The 12,952-nt window shown below is 40.6% G+C and overlaps 1 protein-coding gene across 15 annotated transcripts in view; it reads right to left on the bottom strand.

The window, feature by feature from the left end:
• The window catches only part of LOC138736062 (protein CASP-like), a 525,702-nt gene that overhangs the window by 389,647 nt on the left and 123,103 nt on the right, over positions 1 to 12,952 (bottom strand). The window contains exon 1 of one of the 15 annotated variants that reach the window (XM_069884926.1): positions 2,926 to 2,984. The exons of the other annotated variants lie outside the window; for them this stretch is intronic. The gene's annotated coding sequence lies outside the window, so the exon portion shown is untranslated. Of the gene's footprint in view, positions 1 to 2,925; positions 2,985 to 12,952 lie in introns of those variants that run through there. 15 annotated transcript variants of the gene reach the window in all.

Below are 12,952 nucleotides of genomic sequence, written 5' to 3'. Positions count from 1 at the left end.
ACCAAACTACGTAGTAAAAGGAAAAACACCATAATATTTTATGTCTGATGGTACCAGAAAGCACATTTTACAATGTTACAAAATGCCTGCAATTAAAAGTAGTCAGATGTATGCTTAGAACATATACAACGTGCATAACAGATAGATGATCTGACAAAATATTTTTAAGTAATTTGTTTATGTTATTCTTTACATGACAAAATTGAGAGGAACAGATCAGGTGAATGCAAAGAATATTTTGCCCAGAGTAGGGAAATCGATAAACAGGTTTTAGGTGAGGTGGGGAGTGGGGTGAAGAGATTAAATAGGAACCTGAGGGGGTAACATTTATACTCAGTAGATGGTGAGTGTATGGAATGGCTGCTATAGAAAGTGGTGGAGGCAGGTGCTATTGAAATATTTAAGAAAAAATTTGGGCATGTACCATAGGATCGGTATCCAGGGATGTGGACCAAATGGAGGTTAGGGTCTCGTGTGGGTGTGGGTCTCATTGGTTGGCTTGGGGAAGTTGGGCTGAAGGGCCTGTTTCGACACTGTATGATTCCACAATCATTTTAAATTTTCATTTGCCTTCCCAATATTTTAAATTTTAATTAAACTTGTATTATACTTCAGTTGTTAAATAACAGGAACATCAGTATGAGAAGATGACAGATTTATCAAAACAGCAAATGCTGGAAATCTGAATCCAATAAAAACAAGAAGCAAAACATGAAAATCAGTAGACACCATGGTTGAAATGAAAACACAATGCTGAAGAATCTCAGCAAGTCAAACAGTGTCCTTGATGCAGAAAAGTTAAAAATACATAACCGACATTTTGAGTTTGAGCTCTTCATCAAGGTGTCGCAGTTTGAAAGCAGTAGGGATTATAGATGGGGAGCAGTGAGAGAGAAGCCCAAAGAACTCCCTTCAGAGGGCAAAGGAGAACTTCTTCAAGGTAGGCATCCTCGAAGATATTTCAGAGTTTTATTGTAGTCATTGTAAACATGAAAATCAGTAGACACTGTGGTTGGAGTAAAAACACAATGCTGGAGAATCTCAGCAGATCAAACAGTGTCCTTGATGAAGGGCTCAAGCCCAAAATGTCAGTTCTGTATCTTTATCTTTGCTATATAAAGGACACTGCTTGACCTGCTGAGTTCCTCCAGCATTGTGTTTTTACTCCAGGTTTACTAAGTAATCACCAGTTGAAGCCACATATGATCAAGGTGAAATGGAATTAGTGTTTCAAGTCAATGATGTTTCATCCAAACTGGAAAGATCCAAACACCAGCATGGTTTTTGAATCCCCATTTCCCCCAGTCCATAGATCTCTCAAGATTGCCGCACAGGATGATAGGGCAGCTAAGAAGGCTTATGATGTGCTATCCTTAATTGGTCAGGGGATTGAGTTCAAGAGTCATGGGGTAATGTTGCAGCTCTATATATCTCTGGTTATACCACTCTTGGAATATTGTGTTCAGTTCTGGTCACTTCATAACAGGAAGGATGTATAAAATATGGAGATATACCAGGATATTGCCTGCATTAGATTGGAGATGTGCAATACGAGGCAAGATTAACAGAACTTGGGCTTTTCTCTTTGGTGTGAAGAAAGATGAGAGGGGACTTGATAGAGGTCTACAAGATTATGAAGGGAATGGATAGAGTGGACAGCCAGTGCCTTTTTCCCTGGGCAAGAGTAGCAAACACAGACAACATCTCTACAAGGTATGGGGAGGAAAGTTTAAAAGAGATGTCAGGGTTAAGTTATTTACACAGAGAGTAATGCCCATTCAGAGCCAGCTCTTCAGCGCTTGACGTCCTGTTTTGCAGAAACTGCCAAAATGTTTGGCCTGGAAGTCAGCCTGAAGAAAACTGAGGTCCTCCATCAGCCAGCTCCCCACCATGACTACCAGCCCCCTCACATCTCCATCGGGCACACAAAACTCAAAACGGTCAACCAGTTTATCTATCTCGGCTGCACAATTTCATCGGATGCAAGGATCGACAACGAGATAGACAACAGACTCGCCAAGGCAAATAGCGCCTTTGGAAGACTACACAAAAGAGTCTGGAAAAACAACCAACTGAAAAACCTCACAAAGATTAGCATATACAGAGCCGTTGTCACACCCACGCTCCTGTTCGGCTCCGAATCATGGTTCCTTTACCGGCATCACCTACGGCTCCTAGAACGCTTCCACCAGCGTTGTCTCCGCTCCATCCTCAACATTCATTGGAGCGACTTCATCACCAACATCGAAGTACTCGAGATGGCAGAGGCCAACAGCATCGAATCCACGCTGCTGAAGATCAAACTGCGCTGGGTAGGCCACATCTCCAGAATGGAGGACTATCGCCTTCCCAAGATCGTGTTATATGGCGAGCTCTCCACTGGCCACCGAGACAGAGGTGCACCAAAGAAGAGGTACAAGGACTGCCTGAAGAAAGCTCTTGGTGCCTGCCACATTAACCACCGCCAGTGGGCTGATATCGCCTCAAACCGTGCATCTTGACACCTCAGTTTGGCGGGCAGCAACCTCCTTTGTAGAAGACTGCAGAGCCCACCTCACTGTCAAAAGACAAAGGAAGAAAAACCCAACACCCAACCCCAACCAATCAATTTTCCCTTGCAACCGCTGCAATCGTGTCTGCCTGCCCCGCATCGGATTTGTCAGCCACAAACAAGCCTGCAGCTGACGTGGACATTACCCCTCCATAAATCTTCGTCCGCGAAGCCAAGCCAAAGAATTGGCGCCTGGAATGCATTGCCTGGGGTGGTGGTAAAGGCTGATACAATAGAGGAATTTATGAGTCTCTTACATGGATGCAGGAATAATAGTTATGGGTATGAGGTTTACATTATATAGGTCGGCACAACTGTGCTGTAATGATCTATGCTCTACGAGATGGAAGTAATAAGATGTGGGGTTTACCTACAATTAGAAAATTCAGTTTTCATGCCGTTGGATTTAATGCTGCACGATAAGAATATGACATGTTGCTCCTCACCCTGGTAGATAGGTCTATATGGAAATAGTCAAGGAAATTAAAATGACAATTTTAATGCCCAACCTTTGTCCACAAAAATATAGAGCTTTATCTAAAACTACTTTTATAACATTCATTTTAATTCTCAGCTGAATGCCATTAAGATATACCAACAATAGGCAGGTCTCAAAAATGTTACAGTCCTTCATAGAAAGTTGTTCCCTTGATCAATTTCCCACCTGTCATAATGCATACATCTAGCCAAAACTGAATTCAGAAAAAGTTCTGTTGTATAAAATTTTTGAACAAATGACAAAGGCCAACTGAGGGTATATCAAGTACAATACAACATGAGAAATACCCAGAAAGTCATGTAGCATTTGTAAAGAATGAAAAAACAGTTGATTTTACAGATTGAATACCTGTGTAGTTCAGATACACAATGGAGAATCCAGTTACCTGAACTGCTAAATTCAATCTTAAGTCCCAAGAATGGTGATGCACACAGTTGGAAGACAAGTTGCTTATCCTCAAGCTTATTCTGGACTTCATTAGAACAGCTCAAGAGGCAGAGATTAGTAGGACTGAGAATTAAATGGATACTCAATGAGAAGCTTAGTCATCCCTGTGGACTAAACCCCAACGTTCTGCAAAACAGTCACCCAATCTGTGTTAGTTTTTAAAATGTAAAGGAGGCTCTCAAATGAGCACCAGATGTAATATAGCAAATTGGAAGGAGCTATAAATAAATTACTTATTCACCTGGAAAACATTTAGCTCCCTGGAGAAGTTCCAGCATTTTCTTTTAAGATCACATTTCTAGCATCACAGTATTTTTTTGCTTTTCAACTGTGATGTTTTTTTTAAATCAAGCAGAAGCATCAATGGCAAAGTATATTAATCTGCTCAGTCACCTGTAATAAAAATGTATTAAAGCTGAGAAATTAAAGAGTGCTGCAAGAGACCTGTTGTACATTGCAATAATGAGAGTATGATGGGAGGGAGCAGAGACCTCGACCAGGAGTAATAGAGAATCATCCACTGTAGAATAACACTGCAGATGTCATCCAGAGAACCTTTGCAATGGTGTACCAGCAAGGTTATAAAATTACAATGCTAGTACATAAGATCCTCAATTCACCTACAGTGGGCATGTCACAGAGAAAATTACAAATCCCACACCAACGCCAAAAATTAACAGGGTGCTTAACTCACCAACTCTGAAAATATCACAGCGTCGCAACTCAACAACACTGGGAATATTACAGGACGCTCACCCATACTTGGAATATGACAAGAAACTCAACTCATTAAAGTGGGAATATCACAGGACCATCACCAGCACTGGGAATATCACCCTGGGCCGAACTGTCCCATGCAATCCGAAAGGCAAACTGTGGGTACACACAAATGATCTATGGACAGCTGTGCGACACTGGTGACGCAAGGCACATGGGGCAAGGGATCAAGTCCATAATATGTCACAAGACAACCTTGCAAGTTAAAGACAATGGCTCCCTTCAGGATATACTCAACATCCTCTATGTATAGTTTGATGAGAAGAGCAGGCTGATGCTGATGAAACTCCATATCCCTCTGATGAATGGGACTTCTGCATAGCCGTGGCCAAGGTGAGGAGAACTCTATCCAACCTGAATCCACACAAGGCAATGGGACCAGACAACATTCCTGGTCGGGGACTGAAGGACTGAGCAGATCACCTGATGGAAGTGCTGATGAACATATTCAACTTGTCAATGCAGCAGTCCGTTGTCACTGTGGGTTTCAAGACATGGTACCAAAGAGGGCAAAAGTTACAGGTCTCAATGACAAATGCTCTGTGGCACTGATCTCAATCATTATGAATTGCACATCTGGTGATGGAAAGCATCTGAGCACCTCCCAAACACACTGAACCCATTTCAATTTGCCTATAGAAGAAACCTGTCCACTGATGATGCTATAGCCTCGTCGTTCCACTCCATCCTGACCCACCCTGAGAATGATGCCTCAATCACCAGGCTGCTGTGATTTGACTTCACAATCCCCAGGGACTGATGGAGAAACAAATGATGTAAATTATTATCTGATGCCTAAATAATGTATTACCTGTTCCTGCCATTTAAAAGGGGATTCTTTTTTACATTGTGGATAGTTTGCCATATTAATTGGCAATACTTCACTTTTATCAGTGTTAACTTTATACCCTGATATCGCCCCATATTCTTTCAATTTGGTATATAACCTCTTTATTGATTCTTTTGGATGGGTTAAATATACTATAATGACATCTGCAAATAAACTAATTTTAAATTCTTCCTCTTTCATCCTTATTCCCTTTATCATTCTATCTGTTCTTATCATTTCTGCCAATGGTTCTATTGCAAAAGCAAAAAGGGGAGGTGATAATTGGCAATTTGAAATAATCTGAAATATAACCATAGTTAACACTCTTCCCTTAAGATTATTATGTAGGGTTTTGATCCAATTAATATATTTTTCTGATGTTTTAAATTTCTGAAGTACTTTAAAGAGAAAGCTCCATTTCAGCCTATCAAAAGCCTTCGCTGCATCTCGAGCTACTGCCACTGTTGGTTCTTTATTTTCTTGTGGCCGAATGTATCAGATTGATAAATTTACATACATTATCTGCTGCCCTTCTATTCTTAATAAATCCTGATTGATCTGATTTCACCAACCGCAGTAAACAATTTGCTGATCTATTTGCTAGTAATTTTGTTATTAATTTATAATCAGAATAAGGAAATTGGTCTGTATGAAGATGGTGACAACAGGTTTTTCCCTGTTTTTAGAATGACTGTAATTATTGCCATCTTACAAGATTCAGGTCAATTATGAGTTTCTTCCACCTGTTTTATTACATCTAAAAAAGGTGGAATTAATAGGTTTTTAAAAGTTTTGAAAAATTATGTAGGGAATCCATCCTCACCTGATGCTTGGTTATTTGGTAGATTCATTAATGTGTCGTATATTTCTGTAACCATCAGGGGATTTGCTGATTTACCTTGTTCTTCCGTATCTAACTAAGGTAACTCAATATTTGTCAAAAATATATGTATTTCCTTATTCTTCTCTAGGAACGCTGATTGGTATAACTGCTTATAAAAACTCCTGAAATTTTCATTAATCCCTTGTGGTTTATATGAAATCTGATTATTTCCTTGTTGCTATAATAGTTTTTGTTACTTGCTCTGTCTTCAACAGCCAAGCCAAGATTTTGTGAGTTTTCTCACCCGATTCATAGTATCTTTGTTTTGTTTTCATTATATTGTTTTCCACTTGGTTCGCTTGTAACGTATCAAATGTTATTTTTTTCTGTTAATTGTCTTTTTTTCCTCTTTATCTTCTCCATTAAATCTTTCTCTAAATTTACTGTATCTTTTTCTAATTTTTCTATTTCTTGGTAGTGTTCTTTTTTCATTTTAGTTGTATAACTTATTATTTGCCCTCTAATAAATAAATAATATAAATTTATTTCTTACTGAATTTGTATTCGGATCAAAATATATTTTAATTTGTTGTTCCATAAATTGCCTAAAATCTTCTCTTTTTAGCAAGATTGGATTAAGTCTCCATCTATATCCCTTATTAGGAGTATCTTCCAGAGCAATTGTTTGCCGTAAGGGTGAGTGATCTGATAACAATCTTGCTTTAAAAAAAAATCAATCCTGGAGTAAGTCTGATGTCTGTTAGAATAATATGAGTAATCTCAATCTTTCGGGTGTTGTTTTCTCCATATGTCTATTATCTCCACATCTTGCATGGAACATACTGTAAATTTAGCTGCTTCACTTTTTTTTGTATTTTTCCTGGTTTTATCTACTTACGGATCCAAGCTAAAATTAAAATCTCTACCCAATGAGATAACTCTTTGTGTATCTACTAATTGTACAAAAATATCCTGCATAAATTTCTGATCGTCCTCATTAGGTGCATATATATTGAATAAATTCAAGAATTCTGAGTAGATCTGGCATACTATCATAACATACCTCCCAGCTGGATCTGTAATTTTTTTCTATTTTAATAAGCAAATTTTTATTAATTAAGATAGCCACCTCCAAGCCTTTGAGTTATAAGATGATGCTACCACATGACCCACCCAATCTCTCTTCAATTTACGATGCTCTTCTTCTATTAGATGAGAGTCCTGTACAAATGCAATATCTATTTTTTCCTTTTTTAGTGATGTCTATAACATTTTTCTCCTGATTTGGTTATGTATTCCATTAATATTAATAGCCATAAACTTCAATGTATTCATTCTGTTATCCCATGCCTTTTACATACCACCCTCTCAGACCCTCCAACTCCCTTTCTCCCACCATATTTCAAAATTTAACAGATCTTCCTATACATGTTGACACAAACATCTTGAAAAAGTTAAAAACCAAAATAATAAGAAACTGTAAAAAAGGAAACATAGAGAAGGCCCCCTCCCCCCACCTTATTGAGTTGCCCTTGCTGACCTGAGGGACAACCACATATCCCTCAACATTATAGGCTGTGGTATAAACCACAATTACCAACTGATTTCACAGCAGATCGTCCCTCCCCAAACTCAGCCTTCCCCAGACCGTCCCTCCCCAGACCCGTCCCTCCCTCCCCAGACCCGTCCCTCCCTCCCCAGACCCGTCCCTCCCTCCCCAGACCCGTCCCTCCCTCCCCAGACCCGTCCCTCCCTCCCCAGACCCGTCCCTCCCTCCCCAGACCCGTCCCTCCCTCCCCAGACCCGTCCCTCCCTCCCCAGACCCGTCCCTCCCTCCCCAGACCCGTCCCTCCCTCCCCAGACCCGTCCCTCCCTCCCCAGACCCGTCCCTCCCTCCCCAGACCCGTCCCTCCCTCCCCAGACCCGTCCCTCCCTCCCCAGACCCGTCCCTCCCCAGACCATCCCTCCCCGAGAGAATTTATAACATTTTCTAAACACTTAAACAAAGTCTGGGTAGGTCACGTCTCCAGAATGGAGGACCGTCGCCTCCCCAAGATCGTGTTATATGGCGAGCTCTCCACTGGCCATCGTGTTAGAGGTGCACCAAAGAAGAGGTACAAGGACTGCCTAAAGAAATCTCTTGGTGCCTGCCACATTGACCACCGCCAGTGGGCTGATATCACCTCAAACCGTGCATCTTGGTGCCTCACAGTTCGGCGGGCAGCAGCCTCCTTTGATGAAGACCGCAGAATCCACCTCACTGACAAAAGACAAAGAAGGAAAAACCCAACACCCAACCCCAACCAACCAATTTTCCCCTGCAACCGCTGCAACCGTGTCTGCCTGTCCCGCATCGGACTTGTCAGCCACAAATGAGCCTGCAGCTGACGTGGACATTTACCCCTCCATAAATCTTCGTCCGCGAAGCCAAGCCAAAGAAGAAAGAAGAAACAAAGTTCTAATATAAACCAACTATTAATCAACCGGTTAACCTTCAAACATATTTACATATATATTGTCTTTAACTGTCTCTTAGTTCTGTCAATTACTCTCTTCCTTGTTGAATATTTGTCAGTTGTTTAACAAAGTCTAGAACTTTTCTTGGGTCATCAAACAGTCTGTTTTGTCCATTCTGAATAAATATTTTTAACAGTGTTGGGTGTCACAAGACAAAATTATAACCTTTTCTCCAGAATGTGTCTTTTATTGGGTTAAATTTCTTGTGTTTCTTTAAAAATTCAAAATTATATCTGGGTAGCAAAATATCTTATTGCCATTATGTTCCAATGGACCTTTAATTTATTTTGTTCTTCTGGCTGCCAGCCCTAATTTTTTTTCCCCTTGTCGGATACCTTAACAACTTGACCAGGATGGAACATGGTCTTTGCTGCACCTGTGGCTTCGCTGTGAGCTCTTTCAATTTCTATTTTTTCCTGGAGATCCTGGAACCCATTGTTCTAGAAATTCTTTTATGTCCGTACCTTCCACACCTTCTTTCAGGTCCACTATTTTAATATTAATAGATCTACTAAAATTTTCAAGAGTGTCAATTTTCTGGGCCAATAAATCTTTGCGACCTTTTTACTCCTTTCTTCTGTTCTTTCCTTTAAGACAGTCATTTCCATTTCCACACCTTTAATTCTCTCTTCTACTTCTTCACATTGCTTTTACATATCCCTTATTATATTTTCGATACATTGAATTTTAATATTTGCTTCTAGCACATTCTCTATTATCTCAGATTTCTGGCATTGATGTTTCCATTATCAGTCTCATCTGATTGTCAAAGTACTTTATGTTTACCATTCATTTTTGGCTTTTATACCTTTAATTTTCTTTTGTAACTTCTTTGTCACTTCGAAGTCTTCTAACTCTTGCTCCATATCCTCACTTAATGTAGAGTCCATTTCTCCTGCTAGGCTTGGGCTAACAGGAGCTTTTTGCTGATGACTGCTCTCTTCAGTGTCTTGACTCCTTGCACATGCGCATTACTGTTCCCTTTTCTTTTTCAGTCAGCCATCGCTGGAGCCCTCTCACCCTGACGCTGCTCACCTGCCGGCTTCACAGTGCGGGCTACATTACCCAGGAGAGCTCCTGGTTCTGGAGTGCAGGTAATGCCTTCTTTTTTTATTTTATGACAATTGAACATTTCCACAAAGTAAACAGCACTAACAAAAGTAGAAGAGGTAACATTTAATTACCATCACAACATACAGCTGCAGAGCTGATATTAAATATTCCAGGGTATTGAATATTGAGAAAAGGTGAGTAACAAGAAAAAAGGGCTGGTCTTGCACTATTATTAATGAGGAGGGCATCATCATATAATCTTAGCTTGAGATATACTCTTGGAGAATTGGAGTCAATTTGCTTCAATCTTTGAGATAATGAAAGACTCAACAACTTGTGAATCATGCTTCAAATGGCAAAACTGCTCATGGCCCTGGAGATGGAAATGGAGGAACCAAAGGGTCAAATGGCAAAACTGCTCATGGCCCTGGAGGATGGAAATGGAGGAGACAAAGGGTCAAATGGCAAAACTGCTCATGGCCCTGGAGGATGGAAATGGAGGAGACAAAGGGTCAAATGGCAAAACTGCTCATGGCCCTGGAGGATGGAAATGGAGGAGACAAAGGGTCAAATTGCAAAACTGCTCATGGCCCTGGAGGATGGAAATGGAGGAGACAAAGGGTCAAATGGGGCATTTTCTTCCTTATATATGGCAGGGCCATGGGAAAAGAATTGTTGCTGATGATGGAAGAGCAACAGCACCAAGAAGGAACATTTCCTGCCCAATGCTAAAAGGACAGGAAAGGGACAGATGGAGGTGTCAGCAATTGGAGGAGATAATGTTTTCATCTGTTGATCATATGGGAGATGGGTGGGGTCTTCACTGAATACTCTATATTCATATTTATGATGAAGAAAGTCATGTAAGCTTGGGAGTTCAGGGAAGAGAACAGTAATATCCAGAAGGATATCGATTGCAGTGGCCCCCGACAGAGATTTCTGTATCTTCCTGAGGCAAGGCAAACCATATTTAACTGCACCAAATAGTGCAAAAAACAAAAAACACTGCAGAAACTAGTGTAATGAAGGGAAGTTCAGTTAACAATAGTACACAATCAAGTTGGAGAATTAGTAACATATTGAGGACATAGGTTTATGGTGAAAGGGAAAGATTCAACAGGAACATGAGGGGTCATCTGTTGGCAGGGAGGGCAGTGGGTGCATGGACTAGGCTGTTGGAGGAGATGGTTGAGGCAGGTTCAGGTTGTACCTCTTGAATTCAGTGATGTTGGGACCTGGTCATTTCTGGACCATAGAAAATGCCAGAAAACAGAAATTGACCACGAAAGAAACCCTCTATATAAACATATCAAAGGTAGAACAAAACTTAAAACAGTTAATAATGCTGTGGAGCAGCACAGTTAATGTAATGGTTAGGTCAGCAATCGAGACCTGAGTTCGAGTCCCGCGTTGTCTGTAAGGAGTTTGTACTAACGGTGGCAGATTCAAGCGTCCCAGACCATGGAGTTGTTGGACCACAGAGTGTCTGTACCTATTGCAATGTTTAGCAAAAAAAAGTAGGATGAGCCAAATATAGGCAGGTAGGACTAGTGTAGGTGGAAGATTTTGGCTGGGTTGGGCCAAAAGGCCTGTTTACATATTGTATGATTCTTATGACTCTATAAGAGTTGATAGTACAGAAGATTATGGTTTCCATCTGCAAGAAACAGTGAAAGCTGGCATTCAGATAAAGCCAAGCAATACCACACCATATTGCACGGTTAGACAATCAATGTAGTGAACTCTTGCTACAACTACACAGGGTGCTGATGAGATCTGAAGACCCGAAGAATTGCACAGATTTCTGATCTCCTTTTCCAAGGAGTGATAGACTTGCATTGTTTAGAGAAGGTTCCCTAGATTGTTTTCTGGGATAAATCATTTGTTTTATTAATAAAGGCTGAAAAAGTTCAGATTTCTTAAATGGCAATGTTGAAGTATAAGAGAAGATCTTACTGAAATAAAATATTTTGAGGCAGTTTGATAAGGTAGGTGCTACGAAGACATTTGCCTTCATGGGCAGAGCATGGAGGTCTTGTTTTTTAAAAATCTTAACCTAAAAGAGCTGTGAGAATTGAATACATTCAAGTCAGATTTGTGCTCTAAAGTACAGGGTTGTGGAGATAAGTACCTGGAAGAGACTGCCATAGATAGGAGAGAAACAGAATGGTGCTTAAGTGACAAGCATTTGCAGGGAATGAAGGGATATAGATCACATGCAGACAGAGGAGATTTAGTTTAATTTGGCATTATATTTAACAAATGCATTGTGGATCGAAGGGCCTGTTTTGAAATGTAATAATCTCTGTTCCATGGCAAGACAGACACTTATCCCCATCAATGACAGTTAATTCTCCATCAGCTCGTCTTCATTCAAATCCTCAGAAAACTTTCAGAACAAGCTCGTGCAGGAGTGACACTGATCTCAAAATCAAAATTGTTCTCAGAAACCTTGACTCGGGATTGATCCACATCTCTATTGATATGTACCACATATGGCACTTTGCTGATCACTTCTCTACCACCAAAGTGAGAAAAAGAATTGTCCATATGATGGAGGACCTCAGGTTTTGGATTGATGTGGATTTGCCATTTATTTAGAGCATGTGAGGGCATTTCACAACACTGCAAGTTCCCCAAATATTTCACTTACAGGAAGAGGAGAGAAAATAATGGTAAAGTTGCTAGGATTGCAGTCATGGAGTTAAACTAGAAAGTCTGCCAGGGTCAAGTTAAATACACAAATATGTTGGAGAAACTCAGCAGTTTTGCATTATCTATAGGAGGGAAAGAGTAACCAATGTCTCAGGCCTGGGCCCTTCTAGATGTATAAGCAAAACCAGACAAGCATTTGAATAAAAGAGAGGGGGAAGAGAGGAGAGAGGAAGGGATGAGGAAAGAACACAGCCTATCAGGTGAGAAGTCATAGGTGGACACAGTATTCTCAAAGGGGAGGGTGAGCAGCCAGATGTCATGGTTCATGTTGGGACCAATGATGCAGTTAAGAAGAGTGACAAGTCCTGCAAAGAGAGTTCAGGGAGTTAAGATCTGAAGACCATAAGACAGAGGAGCAGAAATAAACTATTCAGTCATGAGCTGATCCATTTTTCCACTCAGCCCCACTGCCCTGCCTTCTCTCCATAGCCTTTGATGCACTGGCTAATCAAGAACCTATCAATCTCTGCCTTAAATACATCCAATGACCTGGCTTCCACAACCATCTTCAGCAACAAATTCCAGATATTTAATACCCTCTGGCTGAAGAAATTGTTCCACATCACTGTTCTAAGCAGATTCTCTTTAATACTGAAGTTGTGCCCTCTTGTCCTAGAGCCTCCAACTATGAGAAACAACCTTTCAACATCAACTCTGTCCATGCCTTTCAATATTCAAAATGTTTCAATGAGATAGTGATATAGATGCTAAGTTGGAGGACAGGACCTCCAGGGCTGTGAT

This window comes from Narcine bancroftii, chromosome 6 (assembly GCF_036971445.1).
Source record: "Narcine bancroftii isolate sNarBan1 chromosome 6, sNarBan1.hap1, whole genome shotgun sequence".
Lineage (NCBI taxonomy): Eukaryota > Metazoa > Chordata > Chondrichthyes > Torpediniformes > Narcinidae > Narcine > Narcine bancroftii.
Note: the sequence above shows the minus strand (reverse complement) of the source record. Positions and strands in the feature narration are given on the sequence as shown.